Here is a 16,628-nt window from a genome sequence, read left to right on the forward strand (position 1 = left end):
ATGCCCCTTGGAACAGTGGTGGAGGTTACAGTGGAATAAAAAGACAATATCAATGCCCCTTGGAAGAGTGGTGGAGGTCGCAGTGGAATAAAAAGACAATATCAATGCCCCTTGGAAGATTGGTGGAGGTCCCAGTGGAATAAAAAGACAATATCAATGACCCTTGGAAGAGACGTGGAGGTGACAGTAGCTTAACAAGATGATTTTAATGCCCCTTGGAAGAGACGTGGAGTTCAGAATGGTTTAACAAGACGGTTTTAATGCCCCTTGGAAGAGACGTGGAGGTCACAGTAGCTTAACAAGACAGTTTTAATGCCCCTTGGAAGAGACGTGGAGGTCACAGTAGCTTAACAAGACAGTTTTAATGCCCCATGGAAGAGACGTGGAGGTCACAGTGGAATAAAAAGACAATATTAATGACCCTTGGAAGAGATGTGGAGGTCACAGTAGCTTAACAAGATGATTTTAATGCCCCTTACAAGAGCCATGCAGTACAGCATATTAAAAACATTATTCCCATTATTGGGGAGTGGGTCTCCCATAGACTTTGCCTATGCCTTCCAAGCAAAAGCTGCCAAAAATTAGGACAGAGGAACTTGCAATGCCCCTTACAAGAGCCATGCAGTACAACATATTAAAAACATTATTCCCATTATTGGGGAGTGGGTCTCCCATAGTCTTTGCCTATGCCTTCCAAGCAAAAGCTGCCAAAAATTAGGATGGAGGAACTTGCAATGCCCCAAACAAGAGCCATGTAGTACAGCATATTAAAAACCTTATTCCCATTATTGGTGAGTGGGTTTCCATAGTCTTTGCCTATGCCTTCCAAGCAAAAGCTGCCAAAAATTAGGACGGAGGAACTTGCAATGCTGTCCACACGGACCACAGTCACCCTGGTGGCAAAGTGGTGGTGGAGGCTGAGGATAGAGAGAAGAGCAACAACAGCCGAAATGAGGAAGCGTATACCCATGTGTGGGTGTGAAGCGGTGCATGGGAATACACCTCCCGAAATAACACAGTGGATTTAACTTTATGTTACTCTGCTGTCATTTGGTGGTGATGAGAAGTCTGGCCCAATCCAGCCCTTGTTCATTTTGATAAGGGTCAGCTTGTCAGTATTGTCAGTTGACAGGTGAGTGTGTTGATCAGTTATAATTCCCCCAGCAGCACTAAAAACACGCTCCGATAACATGCTAGCGGCAATGCAGGCCAGGACCTCCAAGGCGTACAGAGCGAGTTCATTCCAAGTGTCCAGCTTGGATACCCAATAATTAAAAGGCACAGAGGAATCACGGAGGACGCTGGTACGGTCGGCAAGGTACTCCCTCACCATCTTTTGAAACTTTCCACTCCTTGTGAGAGTACCCCGCGCCTCAGGGCCTGTAAGCTGGGCGTGTTTCAGAAAACTGTACCAGAATGTTGACAGTACTCTCCCCTGACTCTGCTGGATTGGAGTTGCGTCTCTCTCGCCTGTACGCCTTGGTTGGGCAACGAACTGTGACCTCTGCCGCTAGCGTGTTCAGATGGGAATTTTTTTAACAGTTCTGCAGCAAGGGCCTTCTGGTACTGCCACATTTTTGTAGACCTCTCCACCTCAGGAATACGAAAGTGAAAGTTCTCCTTGTAGCGGGGGTCTAAAAGTGTCACCAACCAGTAATGACTGTCACCCAACATTTTGACAACGCGAGGGTCACGGTTAAGTCAGAGTAACATAAAGTCAGCCATGCGTGCCAGACTGGTAATGGGCAAGACTTCCGTGTCCTCACCAAGATGATGACTGACCATGCTCTCCTCCTCCTCCTCCTCCTCCCCCCTGTCCTCAGACTACCCACGCTGAACAGACGGTATGACAGTTGTACAGGTACTACCGTCTACAGCGCATGATACCAGCTCCTGTTCTTCCTCCTCCTCCTCCTCCTCTCCCTCATTGTCCCCCAATGCACGTTGGGATGAGATGAGGCTGGGCTCTGTGTAATCGCCCTCTACGGCTTCTTGATCCATCTCATCATACTCTGGCTGCAATGCCTCCTCTATAATTCTCTGCGGAGAGTGTTGAAAAAGACAGACATATGGGATGCTAATGATGGCGTCATCGCCACTCACCATCTTGGTGGACTCCTCAAAGTTTGTCAGGATGGTACATATGTCAGACATCCAGGTCCACTCCTGAGGTCTTATGTGTGGAGTCTGACCTGAATATCGACGGCCTTATTGCAGTTGGTACTCCACAACTGCTCTCTTCTGCTCACAAATCCTTTGCAACATATGGAAGGTAGAGTTCCAACGTGTGGGGACATCACACACCATTCAGTATGCCGGAAGCTGCAAACGCTGCTGCAACACAGCAAGGGCGGCGGAAGCTTTAGCCGACTTCCGAAAATGAGCTGACAGGCGGCATCCTTTGACGAGCAGATCTGGCAACTCAGGGTACGATTTAAGAAACCGCTGAACCACGAGGTTAAGCACATGAGCCAGGCATGGTACGTGTGTGATCTCGCCTCGCCTCAGAGCCGCCACCAGGTTCAGCGGTCTCAGCTACAGATCTGCCTGCTCTTTCACAGCTGTCCACAACTCCCAAGCAGTGTGATGTTTATCACCTAAGCTTATGAGTTTCAGCACAGCCTGTAATCGATTGGCTGAGGCAGTACTGCAGTGCTTCCAGCTTGTAAATGATGTGGTGATATCTGAGATGGAGGCTGAACATGAGGAGGAGGAGGATGATATGCAGGAGCTGTACACTGTGGGGGCATCTCTGACTGACATAGGGCCTGCCATCCTCGGTGTGGGGAGGATGTGTTCCGTCCCAAGGTCCGACTGGGTCTCGGCTTCCACTATGTTTACCCAGTGTGCCGTCAGGGAGATGTACAGTCCCTGGCCACAAGCACTTGTTCACGAGTCCATTGTCAGGTGGACTCTCCCAGTAACTGCGTTGTTGAGGGCACGGCAGATGTTTTGGGACAGGTGCTTGTGTAGTGCGGGGATGGCACACTGGGCAAAATAGTGTCGGCTGGGGACCGACTACCGAGGGACGGCCACCGCCATAAGGTTGCGGAAGGATTCCGTTTCCATCAGCCTAAAAGGCAGCATTTCCAATGCAAGCAGTCGTGAAATGTGCGAATTTAGGATTGTGGCCTGTGGGGCATTGGCTCTGAATTTGCGCTTTCATTCAAAGGTCTGGGATATGGACAATTGAACGCTGTGGCGGGACGTGGACGTGGACGTTGATGCTGTTTCTTGAGAAACTGCCATAACAAGTGAAGGCTGAGAGGAGGGGGCATCTTTGCATGCAGTATGGACAGGGCATTGCCTTGCACACACAACAGGGGGTTCTCTTACATGCACAACAGCGGAAGAAGCAGTGGTGACACCCGCTGACACTGGTCGTGGACCCTGGGTTTCACCCCGCAAAGTCGGGTGTTTTGCTGACATGTGCCTGATCATGCTGGTGGTGGTCAGGCTGGTAGTTTTGTCACCCCTGATGATGCTAGCCTGGCAGGTGGTACAAATGGCCTTTTTGGGGTTATCAGCAGAGTCTTTAAATAAATTCCAGACTCTGGAAGACCTACCGGTTGTACTGGCAAAATCCCTCGTGTTGGTGTTACGGGGAACGGTTGCCCGCCTTCTGTCTGCGGCCACCACACTGCTTCTTCCTGCCTGTTTGGGTACTCTGCCTCCCTCCCCCTGTGTGCCGCTGGCCTCGCTCTGCGTGTCCTCCTGCCATGTTGGGTCAGTTACTAGATCATCCACCACCTCCTCCTCTTCCACTTCCGCACCACGGTCCTCCTCCTCACTTCGTGGCAATTGTGTCTCGTCATCGTCCACCTCTTGTGACAAATTGCCAGCGTCGCCTTCCTGTGGCGGTGGCTGTTCAAATATTTGGCCATCGCTACATGGGATCTCCTCTTCCACCACTTCAAGCGGAGCAGGCAAGGGACCCAAATATGGAAATTGACCAGTGAACAGCTCTTCAGAGTGTCCAACTGTGGGATCACTTGCTGTCTGACGACACACGGCATGGTGGGAGGAAGGAGCATCGGTGAGGAGGAGTATGCAGTCGAGACTCACGGCTACTAAGACTTGACCGTGTGGAAGACAGACTGGAGGTGGTGGTGCCCAGGTGACTGGAAGTATTATCTGCTATCCAATTAATAACCTGTTCACACTGATCAGTTTGCAATAGTGGTGTTGTTGTGTGCTTCCCTAGTAATTTGGTCAAGAACTGGAAGCGAGAAGATGTGGCTGTGGGTTGTGGCATATTTTGACCTTGGCCAGGGCCCCGTCCTCTGAACACACCATCACCAGAACGTCCAGTTCCACGTCCCTTGCCACGCGCCTTGCCCATTGTAAATGAAGTAAAATAGCTTACACTCGCACTATCAATGGCAAAAGGGTAATAAAAAAGACATTAGAACAGTGGAAGAGGAAAACCACAGTTCTAGTTCTCTGGCCTACACCAGAATCTTTTAAACAGATATATTTGTGTCTGAACAGTCAGCGAGACACTCAAACTGTTTTTTTTTTTTATGGAAAAAAGGCAAAAAGGTGGATAACACCCAGATTTGAGCCGAGGAAGAGGAAAACCACAGTTCTAATTTCCTGGCGTATACCAGACTTTTTTAAATAGATATATTGGTGTCTGAACAGTCAGCGAGAGACTCAAACTGTTTTTTTTGAAAAAAGGCAAAAAAGTGGATAATACAGAGATTTGAACCATGGAACTGTAAAACCACAGTTCTTGTTTTCTGGCCGAAACCACACTCTTTTAAACACAAAATATATTTGTGTCTGAACACTCACAGACACACTCAATTTTTTTTTGGGGGTGGGGGGATACCAAAAGGTTAATAAGACTGATATTTGTACAGTCTGATTGAGGATAAAAAAAAGAGGATTTAGATGAAAAGAAAAAGGATTTTTCCTGGCCCCTGAGACCTGGGACTAAGTCTAGCAATTTGAGCAGAAGCAACACACAGGACTGTAATGCAGTGTTTGTTGGTATAACCACTGCATCTCCTATACAGCCTGCCTGCCTGCCTGATATCTGGGATGGATATTAGTACCCAGAAGGACTGTTTGTTTGATTTTGCAGGCTTTAGAGACCCTACACTACCTATTTTGCAGTATAAATCTCTCACTAGTTCAGCAGCACTTTCCATACACTGTCTGATCCGGAGCGACTGTGTCCAATATGGCGGCGCCCGGTTTTAAATACTCAAGTTGACGCTGTGCGGCCAGCCAATCACTGTAATGCCCACAACCAACATGGCTGCGGCATTACAGTGACTGGCTGGCAATCCCTGCATGTTCATTGGCTCTGTAAAGAGCGCCAAACATGCAGGGCGGAGACCCAAGCTCCCGCCCGAGTAACCCGAAAATGTTCAGTGCTCGCCCGAGTAGTGAGATTCTCGGGCGAGCACCGAGCAAGAGTCGAGCATGCTCGCTCTGCACTAGCTAGGAGCCATAGCACTTTTCCAGAGCTACCAACTAGTGTTGAGCCACCCCCTTAGTGTTCGGGTTCGGTTCGGTTAGTCGAACACCGGGATGTTCGAGGAACTGTTCATCGAACTGTTCGTCGAACACTTTAGAACACCGTCGAACACCGTTAAAACCAATGGCAGGCAAACAAAAAAACATAGAAACACATAGAAAACACCTTCAAAGGTGTCCAAAAGCTGACAAACTGCTCAGAAGACGCTCTCTTTAAAAAAGCCGGCCGGCAATTCAGCAGCGGTACCCGACAATTTAGAATAGAAAGAATAGAGCTTCACACATAGATTAGATAGATAGAAACATGTCAGTCACATACAGTGCCTACAAGTAGTATTCAACCCCCTGCAGATTTAGCTGGTTTGATAAGATGCAAATAAGTTAGAGCCTTCAAACTGCAAACGAGAGTAGGTTTTATGAACAGAAGCATAAATCTTACAAACCAAAAAGTTATGTTGCTCAGTTGAATTTTATTAAATTTTAAACATAAAAGTGTGGGTCAATTATTATTCAACCCCTATGTTTAATATTTTGTGGAATAACCCTTGTTTGCAATTACAGCTAATAATCGTCTTTTATAAGACCTGATCAGGCCGGCACAGGTCTGTGGAGTTATCTTGGCCCACTCCTCCATGCAGATCTTCTCCAAGTTATCTAGGTTCTTTGGGTGTCTCATGTGGACTTTATTCTTGAGCTCCTTCCACAAGTTTTCAATTGGGTTAAGGTCAGGAGACTGACTAGGCCACTCCAACACCTTGACTTTTTCCCTATTGAACCAGGCCTTGGTTTTCTTGGCTGTGTGCTTTGGGTCGTTGTCTTGTTGGAAGATGAAATTACGACCCACCTTAAGATCCTTGATGGAGGAGCGGAGGTTCTTGGCCAAAATCTCCAGGTAGGCCGTGCTATCCATCTTCCCATGGATGCGGACCAGATGGCCAGGCCCCTTGGCAGAGAAACAGCCCCACAGCATGATGCTGCCACCACCATGCTTGACTGTAGGGATGGTATTCTTGGGGTCGTATGCAGTGCCATCCAGTCTCCAAACGTCACGTGTGTGGTTGGCACCAAAGATCTCGATCTTGGTCTCATCAGACCATAGAACCTTGAACCTGTCTGTCTCAGAGTCCTCCAAGTGATCATGAGCAAATTGTAGACGAGCCTTGACATGACGCTTTGAAAGTAAAGGTACCTTACGGTGTCGTCTGGAACGGAGACCATTGCGGTGGAGTACGTTACTTATGGTATTGACTGAAACCAATGTCCCCACTGCCATGAGATCTTCCCGGAGCTCCTTCCTTGTTGTCCTTGGGTTAGCCTTGACTCTTCGGACAAGCCTGGCCTCGGCAAGGGAGGACACTTTCAAAGGCTGTCCTGGCCGTGGAAGGCTAACAGTAGTTCCATAAGCCTTCCACTTACGGATGATGCTCCCAACAGTGGAGACAGGTAGGCCCAACTCCTTGGAAAGGGTTTTGTACCCCTTGCCAGCCTTGTGACCCTCCACGATCTTGTCTCTGATGGCCTTGGAATGCTCCTTTGTCTTTAACATGTTGACCATGTCTGAGTGCTGTTCACAAGTTTGGGGAGGGTCTTAAATAGTCAGAAAAGGCTGGCAAAAGAGATCTTTAATCCACACATGTGAAGCTCATTATTCTTGGTGCCTGAACTACTTCTTAATACTTTAGGGGGACCAAACAGAATTCTTGTGGTTTGAGGGGTTGAATAATAAATGACACTCTGAATTAACTTTTTACGTTTTAAAAAAAAAAAAAAAAAAATTTGCTGCAGTGCATTTCCCACTTCCAGGCTGATCTACAGTACAAATGTCACAATGCCAAGTTAATTCCGCATGTGTCAACCAGCTAAATCTGCAGGGGGTGGAATACTACTTGTAGGCACTGTATATAATAAGTACTGTGACAGTGTTGGTTACTGTCCTTGTCATTTAGTGTAAAGGATTTATTTAAAAAAATAATAGTGTTTTCATGCACCTTCTCTTTAAAAAAGCCGGCCGGCAATTCAGCATCGGTACCCGACAATTTAGAACAGAAAGAATAGAGCATCATACATAGATTAGATAGATAGAAACATGTCAGTCACATATATATGAAGTACAGTGACAGTGTTGATTACTGTACTTGTCATTTAGTGTTAAAATAAAGGATTTATTAAAAAAAAAATTGGCGTGGGGTTCCCCGTAATTTTAGTCTCTAGCGGAGGTTAAGCAGACGGATGGGGCAGATGTTTGAAGCCTGGGAAGGGGATAATACCCACGGAGCTTCCCAGGCTACTAATATCAGCACCCAGCTGAATACCTAGCCTTTACTAGCTATTAAAATGGAGGACCCCCCCAAAAAAATGACGTGGGGTCCCCCCTATTTTAATAGCTAGCAAAGGCTAGGCAGACAGCTGGGGGCTGATATTAATAGCCCAGGAAGGGTGCCATGAATATTGGCCCCCTCCCTGGCTAGAAACACCAGCCGTCAGCCGTCCCAGAAATGGCGCATCCGTAGGATGCGCCAATTCTGGCACTTAGCCTCGCTCTTCCAACTGCCCTGTAGCGGTGGCAGTGGGGTAATAGGGTTGGGGTTGATGTCAGCTTATCATGCCAGCTGACATCAAGCCCAGGTTAGTAATGGAGAGGCGTCTATAAGACACCCCCATTACTAACCCCATAGTCAAAGTTACAAAAAAACACAAACACCCAGAATAAAGTCCTTTAATTGAAATAAAGACACAATTCTTTATTGTTCTAAATTAAACCATACTTACCATCACGCCCATTCCAGCTGAAGCCAACGATCTCCTGTAATAAAAGAAAAATAATAAAGCAACATCATCCTTGCCTTTCCATGGTTCCCACGACGGCTCCAGCTCTGCTACATCGAGGTGACAGGCTGGACCGCAGCAGACCGCAGAAGAACGCTGCCATCCAGCCTGTCATCCCGCAGACACTGAGAAGCGTAGGCATGCTTGCGCTCCTCAGTGTCAGGCTGTGACGGCATCCAGATGAGCCGAGTTCATGTCCAATGAACTCAGCTCACCTCATGCACGTCACTGACAGCGTGGGAGAATTCTCACGCTGAAGCGCTGAGTGCAGGAGAATTTTCCCACGCTGTCAGTGACGTGCATGAGGCTGATATTTAAATTTGGCGCACAAATCGGTGATTGGTCGCGGGCAGCATCCGCGACCAATCAGCACAGTAGTGTTTAACTTTGGCGGCAAGATCAGTGATTGGTCGCGCGCCAAGACCGCGACCAATCACCGATTTGTGCGCCACATTAAAATATCGGCCGCGACCAATCAGCACAGCGTTGTTTAAATGTGGATACAAGATCGGTGATTGGTCGCGGCCGATATTTAAATGTGGCGCCCAAATCGGTGATTGGTCGCGGGCAGCGTCCGCGACCAATCAGCACAGTAGTGTTTAACTTTGGCGGCAAGATCAGTGATTGGTCGCGGTCAAGACGGCGACCAATCACCGATTTGTGCGGCACATTTAAATAGTCGCCGCGACCAATTGGATGTCAGCGCCGCTCCCCGGTCCTCCCTTTACACCCTAGCCGCATGGATGTCAGCGGCGCTGCCTGTGCGGATACTTCCGCTGCGAGAACCCGGGACATGAGCGGGCGCTCGCAGCAGAAGTATCCCGACCCGCAGCGCCGCTCCCCGGTCCTCCCTTCACACCCTAGCCGCTGATCTCCCCACAGTATCCACATGGTGTTACAAAGGTCCGGACATTTGTGTTAAAAATCGCTGATTGGTCGCTGGCGCTGCCCGCGACCAATCACCGATTTGGGCGCCAAATTTAAATATCGGCCGCGACCAATCACCCATCTTGGCTCCACATTTAAACACCGCTGTACTGATTGGTCGCGGACGCTATTTAAATGTGGCGCCAAAATCGGTGATTGGTCGCGCCCAGCGTCGGCGACCAATCAGCACAGCGGTGTTTAAATGTGGAGCCAAGACCGGTGATTGGTTGCGGCTGATATTTAAATTTGGCGCCCAAATCGGTGATTGGTCGCGGGCAGCGCCTGCGACCAATCAGCGATTTTTAACACAAATGTCCGGATCTTTGTAACACCATGCGGATACTCTGGGGACATCAGCGGCTAGGGTGTCAAGGGAGGACCGGGGAGCGGCGCTGCGAGTCCGGATACTTCTGCTGCGAGCAGTCGCTCATCTCCCGGCTTCTCGCAGCAGAAGTATTCGACCAGGCAGCGGCGCTCCCCGGTCCTCACGAATACGAATCGCTGATTGGTCGCGCTCTCTGCACGCGACCAATCAGCATTATTGGCGCCAAATTTAAACCCCGCTCTGCTGATTGGTCGCGACCGCCGGCCGCGACTAATCAACATTGTTGCCGCCAAATTTAAACACCGCTCTGCTGAATGGTCGCGGTCGTGACCAATCACCATTATTGGCGCCAAATTTAAACACCGCTTTGCTGATTGGTCGCGACCGCCGGCCGTGACCAATCAGCGACCAGTCTGCGATTTTGGCGCCAAATTTAAACACTGCTCTGCTGATTGCGCCGGGTCTGCGCATACATATTCTAGAATACCCGATGCGTTAGAATCGGGCCACCATCTAGTTTCATGAAATAATTTTCAAAAAAAATTGACGTGGGGCTTCGCACTATATTTGTGTCCAGCCAGGTACAGCAGGCAGGAACAGGCTGCCCCCAACCACCAGCTGCCTATTTGTACCTGGCCGGACACAACAATATAGGGAAGCCCTTTTTTTCTTAATTATTTCATGAATTTCATGAAATAATTTAAAAAAAAAATACGTGGGGCTTCGCCCTATTTTTGTGTCCAGTCAGGTACAACTAGGCAGCTGGGGGCTGGAATCTGCAGCACAGGGAGGCCCAAGCTTTCTGGGCCCCCCCACCGCGCTGCAAATTGCAGTCCGCAGCCACCCCGGAAAATGGCGCGTTCATAGAAGCGCCATCTTCTGGCGCTGTACCCAACTCATCCTTGGCCCTGGTGCGGTGGCTCACTGGGTAATAAAGGGGTTAGGGCCAGCTTGGCATTATCAGCTGGCCCTAAGCCTGAAATTCATTGGGTCACGCCAATATTAGACATGACCGCCATGAATTTCTAGTAAAGTATTTAAAAAAAACACAACACCCATAAAAAAGTCCTTTAATTGAAATAAACACACAATTCTTTATTATTCTAAATTAAACCATACTTACCGTCATGCCCATTCCAGCTGAAGCCAATGTCTTCTGCAATAAAAGTAAAATAATAAAGCAACCTCATCCTTACCTTTCCATGGTTCCCAGGACAGCTTCAGCTCTGCTACATCGAGATGACAGGCTGGACCGCAGCAGAAAGCTGCCATCCAGCTTGCCATGCCGCACACACTGAGAAGCGCAGGCATGCTTGCGCTCCTCAGTGTCTCGCTGTGACGGCATCCAGATGAGCCGAGTTCATGTCCAATGAACTCGGCTCATCTCATGTACGTCACTGACAGCGTGGGAAAATTCTCCTGCACTCAGCGCTTCAGCGTGAGAATTCTCCCACGCTGTCAGTGACGTACATGAGGTCAGCTGAGTTCATTGGACATGAATGAGCTCACATCATGCACGTCACTGACAGCGTGGGAAAATTTTCACGCTGAAGCGCTGAGTGCAGGAGAATTCTCCCACGCTGTCAGTGACGTACATGAGGTGAGCAGAGTTCATTGGACATGAACTCGTCTCATCTTTATGCCGTCACAGCGAGACACTGAGGAGCGCAAGCATGCCTGAGCTTCTCAGTGTCCGCGGCATGGCAAGCTGGATGGCAGCGTTCTGCCTGTCATCTCGATGTAGCAGAGCTGAAGCTGTCGTGGGAACCATGGAAAGGTAAGGATGATGTTGCTTTATTATTTTACTTTTATTGCAGGAGATAGTTGGCTTCAGCTGGAATGGGCGTGACGGTAAGTATGGTTTAATTTAGAACAATAAAGAATTGTGTCTTTATTTCAATTAAAGGACTTTATTCTGGGTGTTTGTGTTTTCTTTTAACTTTGACTATGGGGTTAGTAATGGGGTTGTCTTATAGACGCCTCTCCATTACTAACCTGGGCTTGATGTCAGCTGGCATTATAAGCTGACATCAACCCCAGCCATGTTACCCCCTGCCACCGCTACAGGGCAGTGGGAAGAGCGAGGCTAAGTGCCAGAATTGGCACATCCTATGGATGCGCCATTTCTGGGGCGGCTGACGGCTGGTGTTTCTAGCTTGGGAGGGGGCCAATATTCATGGCACCCTTCCTGGGCTATTAATATCAGCCCCCAGCTGTCTGCCTAGCCTTTGCTAGCTATTAAAATAGGGGGGACCCCACGTCATTTTTTTGGGGGGGGGGTCCCCCATTTTAATAGCTAGTAAAGGCTAAGTATTCTGCTGGGGGCTGATATTAGTAGCCTGGGAAGCTCCGTGGGTTTTACCCCCTTCCCAGGCTTCAAACATCTGCCCCAGCCATCTGCTTAACCTCCGCTAGAGCCTAAAATTATGGGGACCCCCACGCCAATTTTTTTTTAAATAAATCCTTTATTTTAACACTAAATGACAAGTACAGTAATCAACACTATCACTGTACTTCTTATATATGTGACTGACATGTTTCTATCTATCTAATCTATGTGTGATTCTCTATTCCTTCTATTCTAAATTGTCGGGTACCGCTGCTGAATTGCCGGCCGGCTTTTTTAAAGAGACAGTTCATGAAAACACTATTATTTTTTTTAATAAATCCTTTACACTAAATGACAAGTACAGTAAGCAACACTGTCACTGTACTTCATATATATGTGACTGACATGTTTCTATCTATCTAATCTATGTGTGATGCTCTATCTTTCTATTCTAAATTGTCGGGTACCGCTGCTGAATTGCCGGCCGGCTTTTTTAAAGAGACAGTTCATGAAAACACTATTATTTTTTTTGATAAATCCTTTACACTTAATGACAAGTACAGTAAGCAACACTGTCACTGTACTTCGTATATATGTGGTTGACATGTTTCTATCTATCTAATCTATGTGTGAAGCTCTATTCTTTCGGTTCTAAATTGTCGGGTACCACTGTATGCCGCTGCTGAATTGCCCGCTTTTCATGTTTCACTGTTGGCACTGTTCCCATCGATTTGGGCAATCACTGTAATGCCACAACCACCATGGCTGTGACATTATAGTGAGTGGCAGACAATCCCTGCATGATTGGTGCTCAAAATAGCGCCAGACATGCAGGACACGCTTTTGGTGCACGAACAGTTATCGAACATAACCTAGAACAGTCGAATTTTTTGCAAATCGTTCGGGTTCGTCGAACAACTCGAACACCGCCCAAAACAGCTCGAATTTGAGATTGGCGAACAGTTCTAGTCGAACACCGCTCATCTCTACTACCAACTAGCCAAATCTGGAACGCTATGCTTATCTGTATGAAATAGCCTATGGAACTTAGAAATAAAGAAAAACCACAGCTACAAAAGGTGAAAAGTGAAAACTATCAAATTTAATATTGAAGCTATCAGAATCATTTTGCAAGACAGCCACACTAAATGCAAGACATTTTGCAAGACAGCAACATTTTGCAACACTGAATGATCAATTATTGTGTGATTGCAATTTATTTAATTTGACATTGTCATTTAACATAGAAATAAAATTAGATTTATACTTTGGAGTATCCTTTCAAAATGAGCCAATTACAGATCATTTTGTGTTATGATGTGAGTTTTATATACATTCGAAGAACAAATATAGAGAAGCAGATGCAATTCTAAGTGGTAGATGAAAGAACAGTCTCTTTAATGCAGGAGAAACATCAGACAGGATTTGAACGTCTTTATATGACTTTTGGCTAGTGACAACTTCCATTAATAGCCATTGATAACCGCTGACTGTCATGATATCATTGAACTATTGCTGTTAATTACATTCATTTTTTAACTGCCATGCTGTTGTTCCCTAGAGACTCTGTACTGTATTTCATGTGTCAGAAATGGCTCATTTTGAATTCTCTTTCTTTAGTTTATGCTACTTGAAATTATTCACTCTGCAAATGTCAATTTTTCATAAACATTTCTTAAAGAGAATCTATCATCAGGTTTATTTTTACCTTTTCTGAGGGCAGCATGATATAGGAACATCGACCCTGATTCCAGTGAGGTGTCACTTACTGGGCTGCTTACTGTAAGGTGTCTACCCCTACATCTTGCTGCTTTCAGATTAGGTAGCAAAAACCTGGTGACCGATTTTGTTTAAATGGAATCTGTCACCAGGTTTGTCCCATATGAGATGCGGTCACCACCTTTTAGCCCTCAAGTACAGCATTCTAATATGCTGTATATATGACCCCAATCCCGCCGACAAGAAAATTACTTTTTATGATACTCACTTGCGGGACGGTCGGGTCTAATGGGTGTCGCTGGTCTTGGTCCAGCACCTCCCTTCTTTCAATGCCATCCTCCTTCAGTGCTTCGTATGGATGACGCGTCCCTATGTAATCCACACAATGTCCGCGGCATCGCGCTCCTGTGCAGGCGTACTTCTCTGCCCTGACTAGGGCAGTATAAAGTACCGCAGTGAAAATGTGCCAGGGCTCTTTGACCTTTCCCGGCGCGTCATGCACACAGAAGGAGGATGGCATCGAAACAAGCAGGGAGGCGCCGGACCAAGACCAGTGACACCAATAGGACCCGACCGCACCGCATGTGAGTGTAATAAAAGGTGTTTTTCTTTTATTGCAGGGCAGATTGGGGGCATGCTGTATAGACAGCATGTTAGAATGCTGTATATGAGGGCTGAAAGGTGGTGGCCATTTCTCATATGGGACAAACATTATGACAGGTTCCCTTTAAAAACTGATGCTTTTGGAGATTTTATCTACTGTGCATACTTATTCTAGACAGAAAGATGTCTGTCTACTCACCCTCCAATACAGATGACTATATTCAGAACTACACTTCCTTTATGCCATATATACACATAGCACATTTGTTGGGACTAGAGATTAGCAGATCTTTTGAAGTTCATGTTACACGCACGCCGCTAGGTTCAGATAGGGCGAGACAGGTTTCATGAATTCTTTGGAATCCTGGAGGAACCGTTACTCAGGGCGACCATAGGCTGCAGCTTCTCTCAGGCACACTATAGATTCAATTGCTGACCAGACACATCTGACAAGAGTCTTTTTCAACAGTTTAACAGTGGAATTTAATCTGAAGCACTGCTAGTGCAATTCAGGGATATTACAGCAACAATCTTCATTACAGTACAGTCTGAGTTTCTTGAGCAACAGGCTCCAGTAACAATACAGTAGTCTCTTCACAAAGCACAATATTACAGTCTCATCAGCAGCATAATTCATCATAGATTAGATCTCTTAGCAGCACACTTCAATGCATACACAACCACAGGTTTTTCCTTCACAAGGACTCAATAGTGCACAGCATTCTTTATCCTTCATGGAGATGGAGGGGGGGGAGGTTTGGTGAGGGAGATTATCCCTGTGACACGATTCCTTCCAGTCCTTATCTTTCTGCCAATAACACTCTGCACTGTTAGTTCAAGGCTTCTACCTGACTGATCAGATCCAGATAACACACCACCTTTCTCTTCGGCTTCAGCCAGACTACAATAACAAGTTCCCCACAATCCCCCTAGAGGTCTGCTAAAACACTACCTATCTCCTTTGACTGTGTTAACCCCTCTAGTTGCTGGAAGCTTCTAAAGCACAACACTTTCTGTCTCCTATGCTTGTGTTATTTGTAACAGTTGCTGGATGCTTTTGAAGCAACAGCACTACTTCTGCATGTCACATTCAAAACCGCCAACTTTGACAAATTTTCCCCCAAAATTTGATTTGCTGTGCAAAAATTTGTGAAAATCTCAAAGCTGGAAAGCATGTAATTGATCAGAAAAAAGAAGTGGGGGAGAAGAGAGATTGAAACTTAACACTGCAGGCCATAAGAGCTTAAACTCTATACAAGAGAGAAAGAGATGACCCTGGTGATCATAGGAGATAACACTGAACAAGAGTGAGAGACAAATAACCCCCATGATTGGAGAGCTTACACTTTACAGCAATACGAGAGAGAGAGGACCCCGCTGACCAAAAGAGATTACAATCCACAGAAGAGATAGAGAGGAAACTGCTGATCATAAGAGCTTACACTCTACGGGAGAGAAAGAGGACCCTGCTGACCATAAAGACTTACACTCTACAGGAGAGACCAACTTACCGAGTGACTCTGGAGATCAAAAATTTGTAGTACATACTGTGCTCCACTGGAAATCGCTGATTGCTGATGGCCCAGGTGCTTGCTACCATTGTGAAGGGTATGATAGTCCACTAGATTTCATAGCTGCAGGGCATTATGGGGAGGTCCACGAGGCAACACAAAATGACATTAGCCTGATCTCTGATGCTTTAACAGTGTGGCAAATTTTTATGTTTTGCAAATCATGAATCACATCTCAAAATGTTTGAATTCATGCGAAACTGCAAATTTCAGGAAATTCAAGTTAAACTCAATCCTCCACAGATCGATTTTTATGTGTAATATATCTATAGAATGCATCATACTTCAGAGCAAAGATCAAGTTCACTTTATTTGCAGGCATTTTTATTTGGTTAATTTCTAATTTCATTAGCTGCTGCCTATATATTTCCATTATCAGTACAAAATCATAATTACTTTATGGTGTGAATGTTTTTCCTTTTTTTGTGTGAGTGTGGGTGATTTATGAGAAACTCATTAATTCCTGGACTCACATGTCCAACACATTAAGACAATTAACACTATTCCCAATGCAATAGAGCAGAAAACATAGACATTTTGCACAGTAATTGCTTTTTGCATAGTCTTATTAAACGACTCCAGAAGTTTGCCTTAATCAACTGTATGGCTTGTGGATTTTTTTAAGAAAACAGCACAGGAAGTTATTTATGAGCTAATTCATGTTGATCTATGTAGGTTATCTTTCTAGAATGCTTATGGTGCTTTGCACGCACCATTCTTCTCATTACTTTAATTCAAATGAAGCTAATTACATGCTTATCATCAGCAATAATATATTCTTTGAGTGCACCAAATTATTATATAATGCATTAAATATGAGATTACTGTTAAATGAGCAGTG

This window comes from Phyllobates terribilis, unplaced genomic scaffold, assembly GCF_046119375.1.
Source record: "Phyllobates terribilis strain yellow unplaced genomic scaffold, ASM4611937v1 Scaffold_1__5_contigs__length_1240528914, whole genome shotgun sequence".
Lineage (NCBI taxonomy): Eukaryota > Metazoa > Chordata > Amphibia > Anura > Dendrobatidae > Phyllobates > Phyllobates terribilis.